The 21365-nt window shown below is 37.0% G+C and overlaps 1 protein-coding gene across 9 annotated transcripts in view; it reads right to left on the minus strand.

Moving 5' to 3' along the window:
- The window catches only part of OSBPL3 (oxysterol binding protein like 3), a 91447-nt gene that overhangs the window by 52983 nt on the left and 17099 nt on the right, over nt 1-21365 (minus strand). For all 9 annotated transcript variants that reach the window (XR_004160137.1, XM_010712786.3, XM_010712779.3 and 6 more), the window contains exon 2: nt 20243-20368. The gene's annotated coding sequence lies outside the window, so the exon portion shown is untranslated. The remainder of the gene's footprint in view (nt 1-20242; nt 20369-21365) is intronic.

Raw genomic sequence — 21365 nt, forward strand, 5'->3', positions numbered from 1 at the left:
TTTACTGGCCCCAAAGAAGGCAAGAACAATGTGTGCCATTTGTCCAAAGTCTTATTAATATTTTATTAATGTTTCACACTAATTTAAATTATTACCTTAAGAATTCCAAATCTGAACATGAAATTATGTATGAATACTGAACATGACCCCAACCCATCTGTCAAAACTGCTGTGTTCTCCAGCAACTGCTTTGTGTTCCTTTTTTAAAATTCCCTTCCACCTCAGAAAGAAAAAAAGACAACACAGCTGCCCTTCAACAATAACCAACTCAGTGCTTCCAGAAAGGTGTAAAAAAACTGATCCTGCATCCCAAATAGACTCTCATATTCTGGCTGCCAGTAGCAATGACTGAGCCTTTCTAGGATGACTCATATTTTACATTACCTGGAGAACTGAAGTCTACAAAGGTACATGAGCAATTAAGACTTTAAAGCAGGCATAACAGTCAGGATTATGCAAACTAAGCTAAAATTGCAGCAGACTCTCATGATTTGAGGTCATCACGATCCATTTACTTCAGGTCCACTGCTTTCTGCTCCTCCCCATGCCACGAAACAAATTTGGAACTAATGATGCTTGTTCCCACCTTTCCTCTGAAGCATATAGCACGAGCTACTTTGTTCTGTTCCAAAAAGACAAATCAGAAGGCTGAGGCAAATTCAAATACATTTAGGACAGGAATTTTCACAAGTGCTAAGTATTGGCCTAATTCTTCTCTACTGAGTCAACTGCAGCAAAAGTAGGCCAAGACTGCTCCTGCAAACGACCTCAGCAGGTGCACTTTAAAGAACTAAGAAAAGAGAGAGTCAAATATTATTTATAGCTACTGTATCTCAAACCCATAAACAGCACTTTCCTCAACTTATTATCTGTTTCTAAGAGACTTATCATTCAAAATCCATTAAGGCAGAGGTAGACATACGACAACATGTACAACATTTTCAAGAAAGACTTGAAAAATATAAATGTACTGTCCTATGCTGTTCTCACTTGCACTGGTTCAAAATGACTTCTCAACATCATAACTCGCTTCCAGCAATTCTCAAAGCAATAAGCTTACAGCAAAATCCCACGTTTCACAAGGGAAGAAAGGCAGAAATTTAGAAAATTCTGGAAATCTGCAGTACTAAATCAACATTATGCAATCGTTTTTGTTATGGCTTTAGAAGAAAAAGACAGCTGTTTCAGAGCTGAATCAGCATCAAAAATACATTTCATACTATAGCTGTAGACAATAGAGATTTTGGGGATAGAAGAAGAAGAACAACAGAAAGTCTGATGAAAGCCATGTAGACACAGCAAGTGCAAGAGAGCAATCTAAGTCAGAGTTGCAAGCAACACAGTGACTTCCATTGAATTAAAAAAGAATCCACACTGAAACCTTTGCTCTTTATCTATTATTAAATTATTAGGTCCACTCATGTCCACTTGGATAAAAAAGCAGTAGTCTTTTCAAAGTAATGCTTTCATGGCTTTCTCTGTCATACTTCAAATTGTCAGCTTTAATCTATCCAACAATTTCATTTGGCTCAAAAACAAAAAGAATTATATATAGGCTACAGATAAGCCATGTACAGCTACTGCAAATGTCTTTTTTAGGAAGGTATTTGCTATTCCTGAATTACTGTAACATTCATACCATTGAAAGGCACAGCATACAAATATATAGATATAGATATATTTAGATATACATATAAATATATATAAGGCTATCTCCTTTAGAGAAAGAAAACTTGCACATATAAAGTAGTTAAAAAGAAAGAAGTTATTAAAACAATCTTTGAAAGCAACAATTTAAACAGCTTAAGTAAAGTAGCAGTAACAGGAAGCTCCTGAGACCCTCCCTCAGTTGCGTGCTGTCCTACACACCATACAGATAACAGCCTCTTGAGCAGACACTTCCACTGGCCACAGACGTATACTATCCTCTGAGGTATTCTGTGATGCAAAGAAACAGTTAGCTCCATCTTGTTTACTTCCTTAAGGAGGCTACTGTAGTAAGTAATTAAATCATAATAATTCAATGGCCCAAGAGAGGAAAATTTAGTTCAAACAAAACTGTCCTACTTGTGTAATCAAAAGAGACACAGGGTGGGAAAGGGAGAAAACTAGACAAAGAACAAACATACTACATTTAACATTGGATTACTTTTCATGTATAATATGCATCATTTAGTGAATGCACATCCGGCATGTTCCAAGCATAAAGAAAACAAAAACAACAACAACAAAATAATCAAAAAACCCCAAACTCAACCACCTGGAAATAATCCACTACCATGTATCCCAGGTAAGACACCAAAGAAGAACATGCTTCAATGTCAGGTCTAGTCAGGCTTTCCCAAAGCAAAGCAAGTATCTGCAGTTTCAATAACCCTGGGGGCAAATAATTCTGTACCTGGTATTAGAAAGACCTAATATAAATTTAGAAGTAGGTTAGGCATCCTAAAATGTAAGTATATATAAAAATATCACCTTTCCATCATATCTACTGTTGAAATTGACTTTAATACTGCTTGTGACATAATTAATTTTAAATGTCTAATCTTGACACTTTTGCTTCTCTCCCTAAGGAGATGTGAGAGATTGCATTTGTATGAGACTTACTGTATATATATGCTAGACAGATATGATAAAAATATCTGTGTGATGAGTTACACAAAATATGTATTAGCAATGGCAGCATTATTATGTTAATTGGTTAGCTGCCATACCACCTTTTGAACCCAGCTTCTAATCACAGACGAGAATGTGACTGCATTTGCAAATACCTAGCTCACAGGCACGTCCTAAATAATTAACTCCTCATCTTCCCCCGCCCCTTTTGGAGGGAGTCTTGCCCAGAGCCAGGCTGGCAGCTCTGTGCTCCTTAGCACAGGTTGCCAGAAGGAATGAGGTCCCACGTGCCCCCTTCCAGCTCCACGTACAACTCACACACATGACCGAGATGCCACAAACCTGGGGACCGCAGGAGCCACTTTGTAATGCTGGAACAGACGGGTCCACAGTCTCTCTGTCAGGAAAGTAAAAGCTACTGAGCTGTGATCAAACGCTATGCTGCGAGCACACACATTGCACAGAGCAGTGCTAATGAGCGCTGGGAGGGCTGTCAAGCTTAAGTAATAGAGAAGCAGAGAGACTCTTCACATGGAAATGCTATTCATCCAGAGAAGGTTTCACGAGCCCAAAGACAAAGGATGATGAGGGAATGGGAGTGAGAAAAAAGCTTTCTGTTTTCAGTAAGAAAAAGAGCAGGCATACAATAACATTTCACATTTCTGTACTAAATCTTTGGAAAAGACCACCTGCTAATGGTCTCAGGGCTGCTATGAGTGGAAACGCTTACCATCAGAGCTTTGGCACAAGCATGGATACCTCTCATTTTACTGTTATCTGTTGGTATTTAAAGCTTTGCTTTGCTCACTGAAACAAAGATATTCCACTATTTCTCCAGGCTTATTCAAAAACAAAACAAAAAACTCAAACTCATTGATAAAATGTTACTGAAATACACACATTTTTCTTAGATTCAGTTCTGATAGGCACGGTGTTCTGGAAGTCAGAGCCTTCTTGTCAGTCTGCCAGCATGTAGTAACTCACAATCTTAAGACAACGCTGTCTCTACATCAGGAAGAATACATTACTTTTCTGTGAAATCACTGAAGGCATCCATATAATTCTGTACCAGACTGTCTCTCTATCACCTGATAAGCTACATAATGCTGGCAGATGCATAAATCTACCAAGGCTGACATCACACAATATATTTTATTAAACCAGCTGACTTAGTTGGTTTAACTTTGGAGAAGCAAACTCCAGTCACCCGTGGTTTCATGTAGAATAGCAATTAGGACTACTGGAAGAAGAGCTTTTGCAGACCAAGAACTATTCTAACAGAGGCCTGAAGGAAGATGTCAGAGTGTACGTATGAACAACAAACATAACCCAGAGATCCTCTAATCTTATGCAGAAAGTTAGATGTTTTCCTTAATCAGCAGAAGAGCCTAACATGCCTCCTCTGTTGTTTGATGTGGTTTTTAAATTTTCATACCTCAGCATCATATACTTTCTAAAAAAGCTTTTAGTATTTCTCCCCTTGCAGATACCTGTTTATTTCCCATGATGCTGTCACATATGTCTAGTGTACGTCCCAATTTCTAAGCGAAAGAAGTTGCAAGGGAACCAGCACTTCATTTTGAGAACATTTAGTGTTTCTCTTTTCTAAGTAGGCCTATTAGCTCAAAAATTTAATCTCATTAACTTTAATGACCATGGCAACAAGATTCAGTTCTTGTCCAGATAAAGACAAATTTGTATGCACACTTTACCAAGTGTAGTGACCGTGGACTACAGAAACGTCAGATTTACTGATCAATTTAGCATAGTTTTACAGATTGCCGCAGATAGAGCTACAGCTTTCTTCTAAAGCTTATGTACAAATTAGGGCTTTACAGATTGTCTTTCACATCAACATTGCTTGAAACATCAAAGATGTGTAGTATTTTGACAAAAGAACAGGCTTGGTAAGTGCATCAGTGTTCACCTTCTCTAACTTTTTATGTTGAGGGCCACTAACTTTTCTACATCATGCTTCTGAACACAGCAATTTGTGAACAAACTTTGACACTTTGGATAAGTGTTGCAAGAAACAATTAACATTTAGAAGGTATACTGAGGATAATTAGTTCTACAAGTGCAAGGATTGATGCTGTAAATGCCAAGAAGGAACAGCTCGTTAACTCTGACCTTTGGATGAAAAAAACCGAAAGCTAGTATAAAGCATACACAGAAATGTGTTTCTTTTAAATGAAAATTAAATATATTAAGGCTTGGGATGGAGCTCCTCCAGGACAGATTGAATGATGCCTGTGACTGCCCTTTTGCTTGGAAACACATCATGTACACATATGCAGATACAAGAACAGTGAGAAGCAGCTGCTGACTGAATCATTCTCTTGGAAGACATGTATATCACTGTTTGTCTTAATATATGAGTCATTATTATACAGTTGGTCATTCATATACATGACCGTAACAAACACCTTGACAGTGGGAGCCAGGAAAGAGGCTCCACAGATCAGGTTTTCTGCAACACTATCCTTGTGGCATAGAATAAAGATGAACTGAAAGAGACCTAGAGGGAGATATGAGACACATGATTACATGCAGTGTTTTGTGCCCAAACGAAGAAAACCAGGGGAAAGAATCAATTGCAACAGCTGGGTCAGCAGGAAATGATGCAGGCAAGAGATGAAGGCCTCCAACTAGGCTAAAAAAATCAAACACAAGAAAAGGACCATAAAATTTATCTTTTCCCTGGCTAAAACAATATAAACCCCTGCAACCACTGCTACCTCGTCCTCTAGTTCACTGCCACTGAAGATGGACCTGAATCTTCCTAGGGTTACTTTAAAAACTCTAGTCAAACAGAGCTGGTAGGAGAACTTTTAAACTCGATAAAGAAGAAAGTGAACGTAAAGCTTCAGAAGCAGAAGCCATGCCAGGGAAGAATACAAGTTCATTTCAGCAAGTGCTTTCATGTCAGTACCTGCACAACAGAACAAAATCTAAGAGCAAGTTAGGAGATTGATCAAAAAGAGAAGCTTCACTAAAAAAAGAAATTTGTGAATAATTTAATGTTATTACATACAATCCAGCAGGAAGATGTATGGAGTTCTAATGCACCCAGCTTTTTTATACATTCAACTACAGTATAGTATCTCAATGTAGAATATGACATCCCTCGAGCAATCATGCTAATAGTTAATATACCTCTGCTGAGAACTTTCATAGCTCTCAACAGTAGCTCAGTGCTCCCCAACTGATATCTTAAAGTTTAAATTCATACACACTACGAAAAAGACCAAATCAGCTTAAGGTATTCTTGCCCTCAAACAATTTGTTACTATCTTTTTACTGGAGATAAGTAACTTCCCCTTCAGGAAAAATAAATAAATAAATAAAAATTAGTTAACAAACAAATAAAATCATAGGAGCCTTCCATAATGAACATCAGCATAGAGTCAATTGTCACAGTGGGTGGTGCACATACTTTGCTCAGTTGGCTGAAATGCAGGCATGGTAATCAGCAGCCTGTAGGCAGCAATGAGAAACTGGAAGCAGTATTATTTTCAACTGATTCAGACAGATCTGGAAAAGACATTGTGCCCCTAATCTTACATTTAGATTCAGGCTGCTGCAACCTACTACCATCCCATTTGAATTTAATTAAAAACGAAGGAAATTCCACGCACAAAAAAATTTCAGCTACAATCCCATTCTCAAGCATTTTCAGAGGTGTAAAAGATCGGAGTTTTTAATTAGGATGCCTCAGAGACATGAAAGAATGAATAACTTACAAGGAATTTGATGTGAGCTTAGTGAAAGGGTACTACAGCTTAACAATCCATATTTCTTACTTCTAATGACCATAGTCATTTTTTTCATTTCAGTTCCAGCCACTAAGCAGGATACAGAGACAGCAAACGTGAAGATTTTTATAATGTGGACTAGCATCATGGTTGCTTCACAGCATTTTTGATGTTGGTTATATTTGAACTATGGCTGAACAACTAGGATTTTAATTATAGACTATAAAGAAAAGCAATGAACGAAAGTGTTTACAAAGAAGGCAGACTCCCCTGAAGCATCCTGAGTGTAGAAAGGTGCCACTAGCAATGTTCTTCACTTCCTGTCTCTCCATACTCTCTTCCCAAACTCTCATCCTTTTTGCATTTGCTTCTAAAATGCTGGCAGTTGTTATTGGCTTTTCTAATCATCATGGCTTACAACACAAAAATAAATGAAACCTGTGCTTAATTATGAGTAGTGCAGCATAAAGTGCATCCTGACACGTAACACATTTTCCACAAGCTTTTGTATAATGCACTTAATAAATATTTGAACATGAGAATAAAGAAGCAATTTCCTAAAGGAAGGAGCTGAAATATATATATTTTTAAAATTATGTTTCAAGTAGTAAAATATGTAGAATAAAAAAACATAATATTGAATTTTGTTTTCTTAACAGACAGCAGTCATGCCCACTTTATTCAGGCTGACCTATATATTTTTTGCTCACTTGTGCTCAATATTCATCTTCCATTGATTATTTTCTACACTTTTTTCAGCAAGCAACACATTTAGGTTAAAACATCTGAGAAACCTCATCCAAGTACATCTTCTTTCTATTACAAAATCGACACTGCATAAAAGAGGAAAACACTTTTACAAAATTAATGCCATAAAATACTTTTGACAAAGTTGTATTTTCAAAGGCTCTTGTAATTGAAAGTGTATGTGAAGTTTTTGTTGCCTTGACTGCAGAAGAACTCTGCTGAGTCTAAAGCATCTTCATAACTCACTTTTATTTCTACAAGAGTATCTATGCCCTACACACAGTAACACACAGTGTCAACACAACACTTAAAAATGAGTTATTTTGTTCCATACATTTCATTGTGAAAAGGTGAAAAAACTAAATGTGTTTCAGAAGTGAAGAGCTGGAAGAAGAATGTGAAAAAAATTACTGTGAATGGTTACCTAAGTAGAGAGAATTGTAACACTTCTTCCACAGGAAATGCATATGTTCATTTCTGAGACAGCATCACAAACCTGCTCCCATAACAAAGCTCACACAGTCAATTTACATGAAACATAAAGGTAATTCTTGGCATTACTGATGGCGGTTGAAAGCATTGCTTTAGGAGAAGTTACATCAGCAGTAATTGTAGTTTTCCAGACTTCCATTCTGTATTAAAAAAAATAGTAAGGGAATTGCTTGTTCCAGCTGCAATCAGGAAGGTAGTTGGAGCCCATAGTCCTGCAATCACTATTCCAGGGCTGTAATCCTCAGACACAAGGAGTCACAGCCCTCTGATGCCCCTCATTGGAGTGATCTTTCAGAACGGAAAACTTGAACTAATCTGGAGAACCACAAGACAGTTGTTGCTGAAACCATTTCTACATTGTTCCCAGAGTGAGCTGATTGAAAGACTGTTCTCAGTGCTCCATGATTTTACAATACCAATTAGGTATTACTATACAATACCAATTAGGTATTACTATACTACTTCAAATTAGCAACCAAACTATAAAATAAAACAGTGATAAAGCAAGTAGGATCCCCTGTAACATTCCAGTATCATTTGCAATCCCTGGAGACAAGATTTTAAGAATAGATCACTTAATAAGCTGAGTAGCTATCATACTTTGTAAGATGACAAAAGTTGAGACAGAGTACAGCACAACACAATGTTTCTTAAGCACATGATCTTGTATTCTGTCTCTTCATTTCGATAAACTGTATGAATATTTTCTCGGAATACTATGCCAGTTTATTTAGGAAGCTCACAAATCACATTTTGAGTAATTTACTCTTGCATAAAGTATCCCAAAAGTTATTGAATTACTTGGATTTAAAAGATTCTTATGTCTCTCTTTTATGTTTCTCTCCATTCAGCACCATTACGTTTTTGAAGATTTTGAAAGTAGGACAAATGAGAGCCACATGCTGGGCTCTAAATAGTATCCAGAAAAAGCTGACTGTATCTTTATGCTTCCCAAAACATCCACTCTGAAGTACTGTTCATTTAGACTGACTCAGAGCAGCATTAAACTTTCACACTTTGCTTTCATCATGAATGATAATATTCCCAGCCATACAATCGTATCTAGTACCAATCTACTCAAAAATTTTGTACCATTCCAGAAAACTTAATATAAATTTGCTTTTTCTGCCTGTGGTGCCCACCAGCTCATTCTGAAAAGCCTGTCATCTTTTCTTGCAGTTCTTCATACAATTCCGGTATACAGAGTTTGGAATAACTAGAGCTTCCAGTAAATGCTGTGATGCATTGGTTTGGCTCCCTTGTGCAGAGAGATCTTAGTAGATTTGCCTGGGGACTCAACAGACTGCTTGAACCAGAGCTTACATCTGCTGTGAATTTGTTCATGCAGCTCCATCTCTCTTCACCTTTCTCCTTGCCCCACTTCCTGCACCTGGAATACTTCTCTAGAGCTAGGCCAGGACATGGAAAAAGTGTGAGGTCGTTAGAAGTTAAAACCAGCAGCTTAACCACCTTACATGGCAAATTTAAGAGGCTTAAACTCACCAAGTGCAGGAGTTGTCAAGTTGGATGTTATGCATTAAGCATAGGAAACTAAATACATGTGACAAATGCATTTCTTTCCATGTGAATTTAATGATTCTCAGCTAATGTATCCAGATTATGTCATGCATCAGTTATGTCTGAACACAGCAAAATGACAATTAACATTATGTACATAATCAACCATAGACTTTTTTTTTCTTTAAAAAAAAAAGTTAAGAACAGAACTGATTCCAGGGATGCTGCAGGCTCAATTTTTCTTCAGCTGAGCAAGTGGTGATCTATTACTTGAGAATCACCCATTTAGAATAATCAGTCGGCACATCTACGTGCACTGAAACAAGATATTTTACAGGTAGCAATTTAAATAAACCACTTCAAAATGAACAGCTCAAATTAGGTTGCCAGTTTATCCAGCACTATAAGCAGCCTTCCATTTGACCTTCCTGTAACATACAGGATCAGGACTTGTTCACAACTGCAAACATGAGAAAAAAAAGTCAGCAATGCTGTTTTTTACAATTATTTCAGAGTACTCTGAAACAAAAGTGCAGAAATATTTGTGACGGAAGTAAAATATTCTTTACTAAAGAAGGTCCATCTTCTTTCCCCTGCACTTGGTAATAAGCTGTTCTGCTTTACGGCAGCTAAACAAGCAAAAAACTTGCTGAGGATGCTTTGTGTGATCTCAGATATAGCTACCCCAACTAAAAAGAATGTTGTTCCCAGACTACAGCCCAGTGACAGGAATTTTACTGCCTAAAACTCGGGTGTGACAGTTGCAGCTTGCTCCTGCAAGGCTGAAGGGCAATTAAAGGTCACTGTCTGCAAGATTACACTGACCACACAGAGCATATCTGGACGTTGAGGCTGAGGGCATCCTGCTTTGAGTCACTGCAGTCTGAACAGAACTGGTACTTCATTCCATGCACTCATCACTTGTGCTTTCACAGCTGGTCACACAATCCTAGGCCTGAGAGAATGGGGTGGGCCCCATCCTCCCCTACCTGAATGCACCTTTAACAGCTTTATTCCACTTGTAAGAACATTTCCAGCCATGGTACGTTCCATAGCAGATCCCACAATTCTTCAGGCATAAATTTATTTTATTATTTTAGCTTTATTACCAGCTATATTAACATTTATATACATTCTTTCTAAACACACATATACAGGAATACCATAATCTAGTTAAAGTGTCAATGACCTTTTTTTAAATTAAGTTTTCTTAGTGAGTAGATTTTTTTCTGTGACAATGCCTTTCTTTTAAACACATACATTACACTGAGTATATTGAGGCCAGACTTCTGGGCTATAAGTTAAATATAAGGTGATGCATAGTTACACAACTGTAAAAATAAAATTGATCTTCTCACAGATGAAGAGCTGGAGTAGCACAAGTGGAGCAGAAGTTTCATCCCCACTCAGGCTGGCATCCCGCAGAAGGAAGTTGTCCTTATCCCCTGGGACCCACTGTTAGAAGGGCCTCCAACTGACCTCCACGGCTCACAAAGATCCCACCTCAAAACCTTCAGAATCATTCATGGTTCTGTTGCCTGCCATAAGTCTAGGGTGCTAAGATAAAGCCCAAGATATTCAAACTTGTTCTGAACAGATACAGAGTAAGACACTTTCACTCAAATTTATATTAGCTATCAATTAGGTATTTATATGCTGCTGCATCAGGACTTCAGAGAAAAGACTATCAAGTACACAATCAGAAGAAACGGACAGTCACTGACACTGAAACTGAGTTGCATTTCAGTCCTAATGGAGGGTTTTAACTCTAAGCAAACCCAAGACAAGATTAGCATAAATGAAATGCCCTTAGAAATTAGATTTTAGCTTAGTTATGTTTTACAAAAGTCTATAATCAGTTCCTAATTTGAATGTCAGTATAATATATTTTAAAGCAGAAATGGAAAAAGAACGATATATGGCTTTAAGTGCAAAAATAACAATGTTGTAAGAATTTCTTACTACTCTTTTCTTTATTTCCCTATATTTCCCTAAGGCCTCCTGTCACCATCCTTCACATTTTTCAGCCAGGATGCCCTCCACATTTACTACCACCATGCAGAGATGATTCCTATCAAAGTGTAGTGCTACTTTTGTTCCAAAGTACCCATTTCTGCTACAGCACACTTCATTCCAGTGACACTGTTTTGGTGCACTGACAATCTGAAAGATACTTGGGATTTAGGTACGCTATGTGCCTTTTCTTTTGGCAAATATTTCTCATACTATTCAAAAGTCTTCCATCTGAAATATAACTCCAGAAAGAAATAAAAACTTATCTGAACATAACCAAAAAAAGTGAGAGATTGCAAGCATTTCAGTGGGCAGGAAGAGAATGGCCTTGAGTAAAAAAATAGTTTCTTATAGCAAAAGCCCTGAACCAGACATCTCATCTTTATCAAGTGTGATTTAATGACACAGTGTAAAGCCAATTCACTGTGGGCTTTCTTTGTTTACATGCATGTTTTTCCTTTCATTTCAATGTCTAACTTCATTATTGCAGTTGTTACAGTTCATTAATTGCTCTTTTTTTCACCCCAGTGTTCCAGGATTTTCTTCCTTGTATTCTAATCATATTTTTATTTATTTATTTTTTAATTTAAAACAAAAGACCTTAATTTTTCAAGCTAAACTTTTGCCCATGGAAGTGATGTACACCACCCTTGAAAAGCAACTTATTTATGCCAAACATATGCAGCAAAGTCAGTCCCTGTAGTTGAAACATATTTAGGTTCAGGTATGCCACCAAGTAAGGTATGTACTTGGAACAGAAAAATGCAGTTTCTACAAACTTTGAAAAAAAATTAAACATAGCCTTTTTCACATCAGATCATAAGTCATCCTTTATCAGATAAAGATTAAAGAAAAAGTCTGAAACGTAAGCAGATGCTTTGTAACTCTTCAGGATAAGGACTGATGCCCATTCCTCCACAGCATCTGCTACTGGCCAGTGTCAGAGGTTAGTACAGAAAAACCCCAGGGCACATTCAGAGTGGCAGTTCCTGACCTGTTTGCCAACTCTTCCTTCATCAAGGAGATTGCAGATACAGGGTAGGCAGAAATCTCGTAAGAATACAAGTGTCTGCTGCAATGGGAGATGTTGGATCATGCCCTCAACAGATGTTACTGAGCTATAACCAGCTATTCTAAGTGTTCGGTTTAAACAAAACAAAACAACAAAAACAAACAAACAAAACAACACCCAACCAAATAACACCAAACAACCACAAACCACATGTGATATTTTTACAGATGAACTATAAACTGCACCTAAGCCAAGTAGAACAAATACCCATCTAAGGTAGAGCATGAATCATACTTAGGGAAGCATAATTTCACGTGTAGAAGATTTTCAAAAGATTTGGAATTTCTGGTCATGGAGTCTACAAATTCTTAGATCATCAAATTCTTAGAGCATCAAATTTGGGATAAGAAGCCTGCTTCTTTAGAAAAGCCCATGCAGAAAGCTAAGAAGATAATTAACTAGAGTAATAAAATGATCAGCTTTATTTAGCCAGATAACAACAACCCTGATTCATCACTGCTAGCATCCCCTTGCCTTCTCTTCAAGTTATCCTCCAATCACAATGGGTGAAATAAAAATAAGTATGCATTTTGTCAAGGATTTATTTAAAAGAAAACCGAACAAAAAAAAAATTCATAAGCATTTAGAAATAGATGTTCACACTTCTATGGCCATACAGCAAAGATACATCATGAACAAAATTATTTAGCTGTCTGCTGAAGAAAAATCCCTCACCACTTCCTAAAATTTTTGTTTATGTTTACTTTAACAGAAGGATAAGTGAGCAATTGAACTCATTAGTACTGAAACAGAAGGATGAGTAAGCAATTGTACTCATTAATACCTTTTCCAAATTACAACACTACCAGATCGTATATCCAGAGTTTGACCAACTTGATTTAAAAATCTTCAGTAGTTACTGCTTTTAAAACATATTATTGGAAGTAAATTACTGTCTCTTTGTTATTTAGACTGTGGCAGTCAGAGGTTTTGCATATTTTATGATCTGTTGTTATTCTCATTAAAAAAACAGGAAGGAAGAAGGCAGGCATCCTCTGCTTCTCAGAAGACAGGGAAAGGCCGTCACCCCCAGATGATGAGAAAAATTAGAAATACTGAAATTCTAGTTGCAGTGGACAGCCAGAAAGATTAAAAAAAACCCACCAACAATCTTGTCAAAATGTTCTTTGACCTTGAAATTTGATTTCTGAAGTTATGATACAGTGTTTGACAACAGTATTCTAAACATCATTTAAATTGCAAAAGGCAAAATAAAACAGCAAATTCTTAAAGGAAAGATTTTATAGGGACTCTAACCACAAGATTAGGAAGAGCTGGTAATCACAGAATCATAGAATATCCAAAATTGGAAGGGACACATAAGGATAACCAAGTCCAACTCACATACAGCAAGGAGATTTAAGCACAGGCTTAAAGTAAGCACATTCTTAAGCATCTTCCCAAACAGGCTCTCTGTGGGATCCATTGCTTGCCTCTAAAATAGAAAAATTTCTGGCATTTATAGATTTTTGCCATGACTCATTTTTAATCTACTGAGATCCTAAGAGTTCATGCATTTGGCATCACGAGCAGTCTAAAAAGTTAAAGAGCTTTTATATAACAACATCATCCTCAGGTAATATGTGTGCCTGGTCACACGGGCTGCACGTTGCACAATGAAAAGTGGAAAGCTGAATTGGAACTAAAAAAACCTACTTGTTTTTCACCTAATAAGTCAACAAAATATCACCAACAAACCGAAGGGGGATAAGTTCTACAACTTTTATGCTTCTGAAACAGAACTAGAAAAATCCACACAACACCACTGGTTCTGCGAAGCAATTCTCTGCATACTGCAACTTTTTAATTGAATATAAAATTAATTTTGGGATTTATCTAATTACCATGCCAATGCAGCTCATCATAGATAATGCACAGGATACCATCTTCGTCAACTTTTTAAAAATAGAAGTTGAAGTTAAGAATCCAAGTGGACATGGACACACATTCTTTTTATGGGTAGAGAGGAACAATCCGGTTAGTCCGCTCTGTTGCGCTTTTGCAGTCCATTGGTTAGAACGTGTCAACGTAGTCAGAAGTTTAATAGTTATGAAAAATCATCTTACGGGTATAGAAAAATTACTAGAAAAATTAGTGCCACTCCCATATCAAAAAAATCCACTTAATATTTCTGTTCTGAAATTCAGCAGCACATTTCCTTCATACAGTGAAGAACCAGTAGTTTCCTTAGGAGTCCTAATACATGAGCCAAACAAAGAATGAGTTTTCCCCCCACTTTTCCTGAATCAAATATTTTCACTCCGAAGTAGTTGACAAAAAGCTGAATTGTATTACAGGCAAAGCTGCCAACTACTGTGTCTCAGAACATATTTTACCTTGCAAAATACATTTGCTGTTTGGATCACTTTTGTCCAATGACAACAACAATAAAAGCAACAAGTAGGGAACTGCATGTCATTCATTAAAAGTTAAAAACTGTATTAACAATTTCAGCCTCTGGAGGCAAATGTAAAACCTGGAGTTATATCTGCATTGAAAGGAACAGTGCACTTTTGAAGTCTTCCTTATCCTTATGAGCAACAATTCAATTTCTATTATGTATCTCAATTACACTGAGCTTTTTCACTCTAAACACAGTCAGCACTGCTGTCTTTTGACTATTACTATAGCTGACAGCATCACTTTTTAGTTAACATGACATTAAGGCCCACAAGAATTAAAATTATTTCATTTCATAGCACTTGACAGTTTGCTAGCAGTTCAAAACACTTTTAGACTTATTGCACTACGGAAAGGCAATTTTCTAGTATCACCACTTTTATCAATCATTTAGTACAAGACTTTCAAAGCATAATTGAAATTTCTTTGATTTTTCTGAAAGCAAGGGATCTGCTATTTAGAATAGACTACTACTTGCACAGCACTCAAACACACCTGCAGACAGTTGTCAAATTGTACAGATTAGCTTTAATATTGGGAATAAAAACTCCTGAGAATAAATGCATGCTTGAACAAAATTTAGGGAAAAGAAAAAAAAGACAAACCACCACAACAAAATGAAATGAGAAGGGGCTTGGTATTTTATAAGGTAAGGTTCCCTATTAAATCTGCTCTTGGATAAAGAGCTTTTCATTCAATAATTTGCCATCCTTCAAAAAAAGAGCAGCTGAGCCATGGAAGACTTTGTGGTCTAAGGCCACAGGAAAAACAAGGTTTGCAGGTGAGCATTATTTATGATGAGCTGCAAACCAGTAACACCTTGGGTGGGGCAAGGGAAGAGAACCTTTTTTTTTTTTTTCTTTTTAAAGTTCTCTTTTGGAGTTGAAACAGAAGACTGACTTCAAAAGAAGGTGCAAATTAATAATCAAATAAACTCTCAGTATTGTTATGTGTATTGTAATACACACACCTCTGTCTTTGTACACAGTTGCCAGCCCCAAACACTTCACATTCAGTCTCCAGTCAACTTAGGGATGAGAGAGGACCCTTCACATCAGCTCGTGCCCCAACAAGAGGGGTTTTCTCCCTCTAACCTCTGAATGAGCTGCCCCTCCTGCAATTCATCCTGTGTACCCACACAGCTGTCTTTGACTGAAGGGAATTTCCCTGGGCCTGTGCGAGCTCCACTCGGAACCCTCCGTGCAGCTGTTTGCTTGGAAGCCTCAGCAATTAGCACCACTATGGAATTTCCCTCTACACAGCTGTAATACCCAGGTCTCCTCCGGGAGCTAAGGCAATACAGACAAAATACAAAGATGGTGAAAGTTAGAGTAAATCAGGCAGCTACATTGAAAACCTACTAAAGCTTGTCAAAGTAATTTTATATTGGATTACTCTGATGCACTCTGTTGTGCCCACAAAGTTACCAGGCAGCTTGTTTTACTCCCAGATAAAATCTTGTTTGATTTTCTGCCAGAATCAGTGTTCTTTCAACATAGTTTCAGCTGTTGGTAGAAGGTATTTTTCTTGTCCAAGTTCTTGCTACAGTTTCATAACCGAAAAGACTTGTCTCCACAAAACAACAAAACATGTTGTTTTATAGATGTGTGGCACATGCACAGAGCCCACGTGTTTAATAAAGTCAAACAAATATTGCAAACGTTATATTTTCATAAAAACACTTCTGTTTACTAATCGCTACTAATAATTATCCTTGGTCAGATTCGAGCTTTTTCTTTCCTCCTCCCATTGCACATATGCTTTGATAAGATGTATAATTAAAGCAAAACAAAAGGACAGCACCAAAAACAGCAACAGCTTACATTCCTGGATCAACGTGATGATAAGTAAAGTAAGATCAAAGCACACCACTGCAGAAGGACGTTGATGGTAAACTTCACACAGATGGTTTATATATGTAAGTATATATGTATATATAAATGCACTGTTCATGTTTCATTCAGTCTTTAAAATAATCTCCTCCTTGGAAAGTACCTACTTTAATAATCATGATTTTTTTGTTGTTGTTGTTTGTTTGGGTTTTTTTGTTTAGTCTGGGAAGCTTCTTCAAGTCTAAGGAGCAACACAATTTTCATTTCTTCTTCAAATACCTACTGCCACAATAACACTTCTTTCAAATTAAAATGAGGATATGACCTTTTCTCAAAAGCAAATGGGAGTATAAAGCATTTAATCAAGAAGTCAGAGAATGAGCAAAGAAGTCAAAGGCCAAAAACATACCTAATTCACAACAGTATATGCCAGGATCAAAATTCATTTCACATCTCATTACCATATTACTGAAGGAGTCCACAAAGGACTACAGCTCTCCTTCCCTCCCACACAATCAGTTTGTATGCATAACCTCTGCCACTACACAACTGAAAAGGAAGGGGCCTTGGTCACATTTAATCGTTGCTCTTCATAAATAAATTTCCTCTTCAAGTCATTCCTTGAAAAGTGACAAATCTTTTGCCTTATGATGTATCTGGTATATCATTATTATTTTTTCTTCTACTGCAAAACAAGCAAACATCTTGCCACAGATTTACAATAGCCCAAACAGGAGAAAGTTACTTGGTTTCTCTAGAAAAATATGTAATCCTGATGGAAACATACGTTCAAACATGCAATGAAAACAGAGATTCTGTGTTAGAACCACTTTTAAAATGAGGAACACATTTTTAGGAAAAACGAAGGTTTCTCCAAGCACAAGGCTGATTTACATCAAAAGTTTGGTTCCATGGTGAAATCCAGCTAAAAAGGGAACACCTCGCTCAGGGGTGAAAACATGGATTTTTCCATATCACTTTACAGAAACCAAAATACAGAACCTCACTTTGTTAAAATCCTCCGAGTAGCACCAACAAAAAGATAATTTCCCCCTGTTCCTAAAATGCAGGAGAACCAATCCAATTGCTTCTAGAATGACAGTAGCAGACGCTACTTTTTTCTGTGTGTAAGCATGAGGAATCACAGGTTTGAGTAACAGGAGACAAAACTTGTAATCCTCTCTCACGTGTTACTTTTGACTATGCTAATCGCCTATATCAAGCACTTGAGTTCATGTCTCTCACCATGTAGAAATTAGTAACTACAAGAAAGATCTGAATTTCAAGGCTGAGACATGCTGTGCTTCTTTTGCAAGGGACCGCAGGATCACAGAGTTCACAGTGTCTTACCTCTGCAAGCCCAATATCAGTCCAAGACACACGTGCTGTTTACAAATTCCCCTAAGAGGCATTTAAGCTATTTAAATAATTGTGACTGCACATTTGATCCACACTTCGTAACTTCACAAACATTTCATTTCTACTGAGGCAAATTCTAAAAATTACATTATTCTGGGATCATACTAAATCAGCAGCCCAGTTGTTCCAAACAGTTCTTCCGTCTGATCGGATGTTATCTCTGTTTATAATATAAATGCCTATGAATAAAATAAAAACTATAAACTACATCCTTATGAGGTAAAGTCATCTTTCTCCTCCGCTTTTTCTTGCATAAGATGCCATCCAGTATGCTTAGATATATAGTTTATTTTAGTCTTCAACAACAACAAAATTAATGTGTTTCAGTAGCAACTTCTGAGACAGTAAAGTTACAATTTTTTTTTTTCCCCTCTCCTCCAATCATTCCCTTTCTTGTCCTCCAGAAACATCTACTTAAGCTACTATACACTGAACAAGTCAAGGAAAGTAACTAAATCCACAAGAAATGCTTTGTCATTCAACTGAGACAAATAATTTGAAGGTACAAGAAAAACAAAGAGCTAAGTTTGTGATCACTGGTTATTTTTGCATTTAGAAGCCCGTGCACACTAGGATTTGATCTCTTTCTTTCAAACGAAGCAAGAAAATATATTTTAGCACTGAATTCATAGTTCCTTTACAAAAGAGCTTCTCATACAAGAGTAAAGAGACAGCAGATACAGCTGAACTGCTAATGTTCATAAGCTGAATATTGACAGAAATGTTACAAAAGAAATATTATGAAAAATATTTAATTTGACTGTGCAAGTGCTTCAGGTGAGAGAAAAACAAAAATCAACATACATAGTATATACAAGAACTGAACTTGGAATTTCAGGTTGGGAAAACTGAGACAAATTACCAGTGAATGCACAGAAGTTCCATGAAGATTGAGAAAACTTACTTCACAGTCTTTTCCTATGTTCAAGTGAGTAGTAAAAAATCCTTTACTTACTAATGCATATAAACTTTTTCTATAATAGCCACAGATTTAGTTTTCAACTTCATAAAATGAATTTAATTCATGTTAAGGTGAATTTACTTTGAGAACCAAGAAGTGTTTCCTTTCTTTTCCTAAGACAGAGCTATTCAGCAAAATTACACCATGCATTACTATGAGACTTAACATCTCTTAAGAAAGAAGAGCAGCCTGATCTAATGGTTGGTGACCCTGCACATAGCAGAGGGGTTGAAACTAGATGATCTTTGAGGTCCTTTTCAATCCAGGCCATCTATGATTGTATGAAAGAAGGGTAAAGAATCTTCAAGGATTCCAGGAACATATTTCAACAGGATAGTACTATGCCAGTAAGAAAACAAAAATATTTTTGAGAAGTAATGGTTCTCATAGCAGCCTTCTTCCGTAGCTGTAAGAGACACAAAGAATTTCCTCCCTGTAATTGTTCAAACTGTTAGTTTTCTGTCCCTGTAAATCTATCACCCTTCCTTCTAACAACTATCAAAATTGTTTTTCTTGCACCAGAAGTTAGAGATTAGGATACGCAAAGGGAAGATTTCCTGTTCTACTCCGCAGCAGGTAATTAACATACCTTTGTGTCATAAATCCCTTCTGAAAATAAAATAGCCACATGTTGTACACTAGGGTTTGGCAGGGCTATACTCATTTCTGCCAAGTACGCAAAACTTTCTGCAAGTCTGTAGACAAGCACAAAACATTACTTCACTACTTAAATACAAAGCATGCCAATATCATCAGTTACTGGTTTAGTTACCGTGTTTGATAAACTCTGTTATTTGCATAGGTAGAAAGATCCTATAGCCACTGGGCACCTCCCAGAATGAGACCATTGTAGCAGTATAGCAGTACCTACCAAAGCAAATAAACCAAGTAGGAGTATTTTCCACTTGTTGCTCTCCTCTATTTTCCAGTCTCCCATTTGTAGAAGCAAAAAATGCAGATGGATGTTTATGTGTAAAGAGCAGCCACATCTTGCAAAGATCCAAACCCAGAGCCTGTTGCATATTTCAGTTTTCATGACTCAACTCTGACATTCCAAAGGAATACAAGTCCTTCCTGAACAATATGCACCTAACAGTACATGCTCACAATGGAAACTGTGCGATATGAAGCTTGGAAGAATTTCTACATCCTTCAATTCTTCTAAACGCAGTTGAGCACAATCATCTCAAAAAGAGATGGAAGTGCTGCCTCTACGCAAGTAAAAATGTAATTATCTCCCCCTGTATGAATCCACATAAATGGGATCCAATAAAAGGTGACTGTTCATAGCAAGAAACTTCTTATACCACTTCTGTCATCACATCCCCTCTAGGTTAGAAAAGGCTCCATGTCAATTTAAGTTCTTTTTTCCTACAGAAAAGGAACAGAATCCACAACATAAGGAAGGCTGACTTACAATCAGTGGGTAGTTCCTCAGAGCTGACCGTGTAGAATACAAATCTCTTCTTCTTTTAGAGTGGTAGAAGTCCAAGCAATTCCATTAGGCAACACCTGGGAAGCTCATGCGAGTCTGCTGCTGGATCTGAAAACAAACATATCAGATTTAAAATAAACTTCCTGCTACTTTGTCCTCCCATACCTGGAAAGTATGAGGGAGCTAGGGAATATGATCTGTGAATATCTGGAAAGCTTCTTACTCTTCTTTTTCCCCCTATTGTTGTTAACTAAAACCTTAGCTTAAAACACAGCACCTATAACTACATCTTCCTCTCCTGACAGGTATACACTAGAAGTTCAAGTTAGCAAAATTCTCCTACAACTAAGCAACTAAGTTTTAGTCTACTAATACACTACCTGACTAATACATTTGCAACAGAAATCTTTCTTGTCCTAAGGGCCCAGAATTCTGCACAACAGAGGCAACTCTGCTTACGGTCTGGGAAACTTGCTTTCATACATCTTGTCAGCATAAAGAAGAAAAAGAATCCTGCATGGGAGGAGATGCTGGGGGTTACTACCATCTTTGACAAATCCGCACCATTATTCAGCCATTGCTTTCTAGCAACCAACACAGAGTTTTGTATTTTGATGCACTTTTTCTGAAGACATTCCAATTTTGCAGTTTTCACAGCCTGTAATACTTTTCTGTACAATATCAACACTGCAAATCAGAAAAGGCCTATGACAAAAGCTATGTATGTGCTCAATTTGAGCTAAAAAGATCAATATTTTAACCTATTTCTACAGTCGTAGACTGTACAGGTCTTCAATCTGAGTATTTCAATTTCTGTTGAACCAAGTCAGCTCCCTAACAGCCTGATGATAATCTTCCCAGAACTTTATCATCAGCAGAGGGCAAACTGGTGTCTGGGTACCACATAGCATTTACTGTTTACAAAAGCTAGTGTATCCTTAGGTTTCCTACAGCGCTTTGATGCTTTCCTGATCTTTCTTCAAGATCAACAGGAAAGAACAGAATTCCTCAAATTATATGTACCCTTGATTCAAAACTGTTATCCACTATGTATGTTTGGGGAAAAAAAAAATTACAAATTATAACTGCTAAAGCTACATATATA

The sequence above is a fragment of the Meleagris gallopavo genome, chromosome 6 (assembly GCF_000146605.3).
Source record: "Meleagris gallopavo isolate NT-WF06-2002-E0010 breed Aviagen turkey brand Nicholas breeding stock chromosome 6, Turkey_5.1, whole genome shotgun sequence".
NCBI lineage: Eukaryota > Metazoa > Chordata > Aves > Galliformes > Phasianidae > Meleagris > Meleagris gallopavo.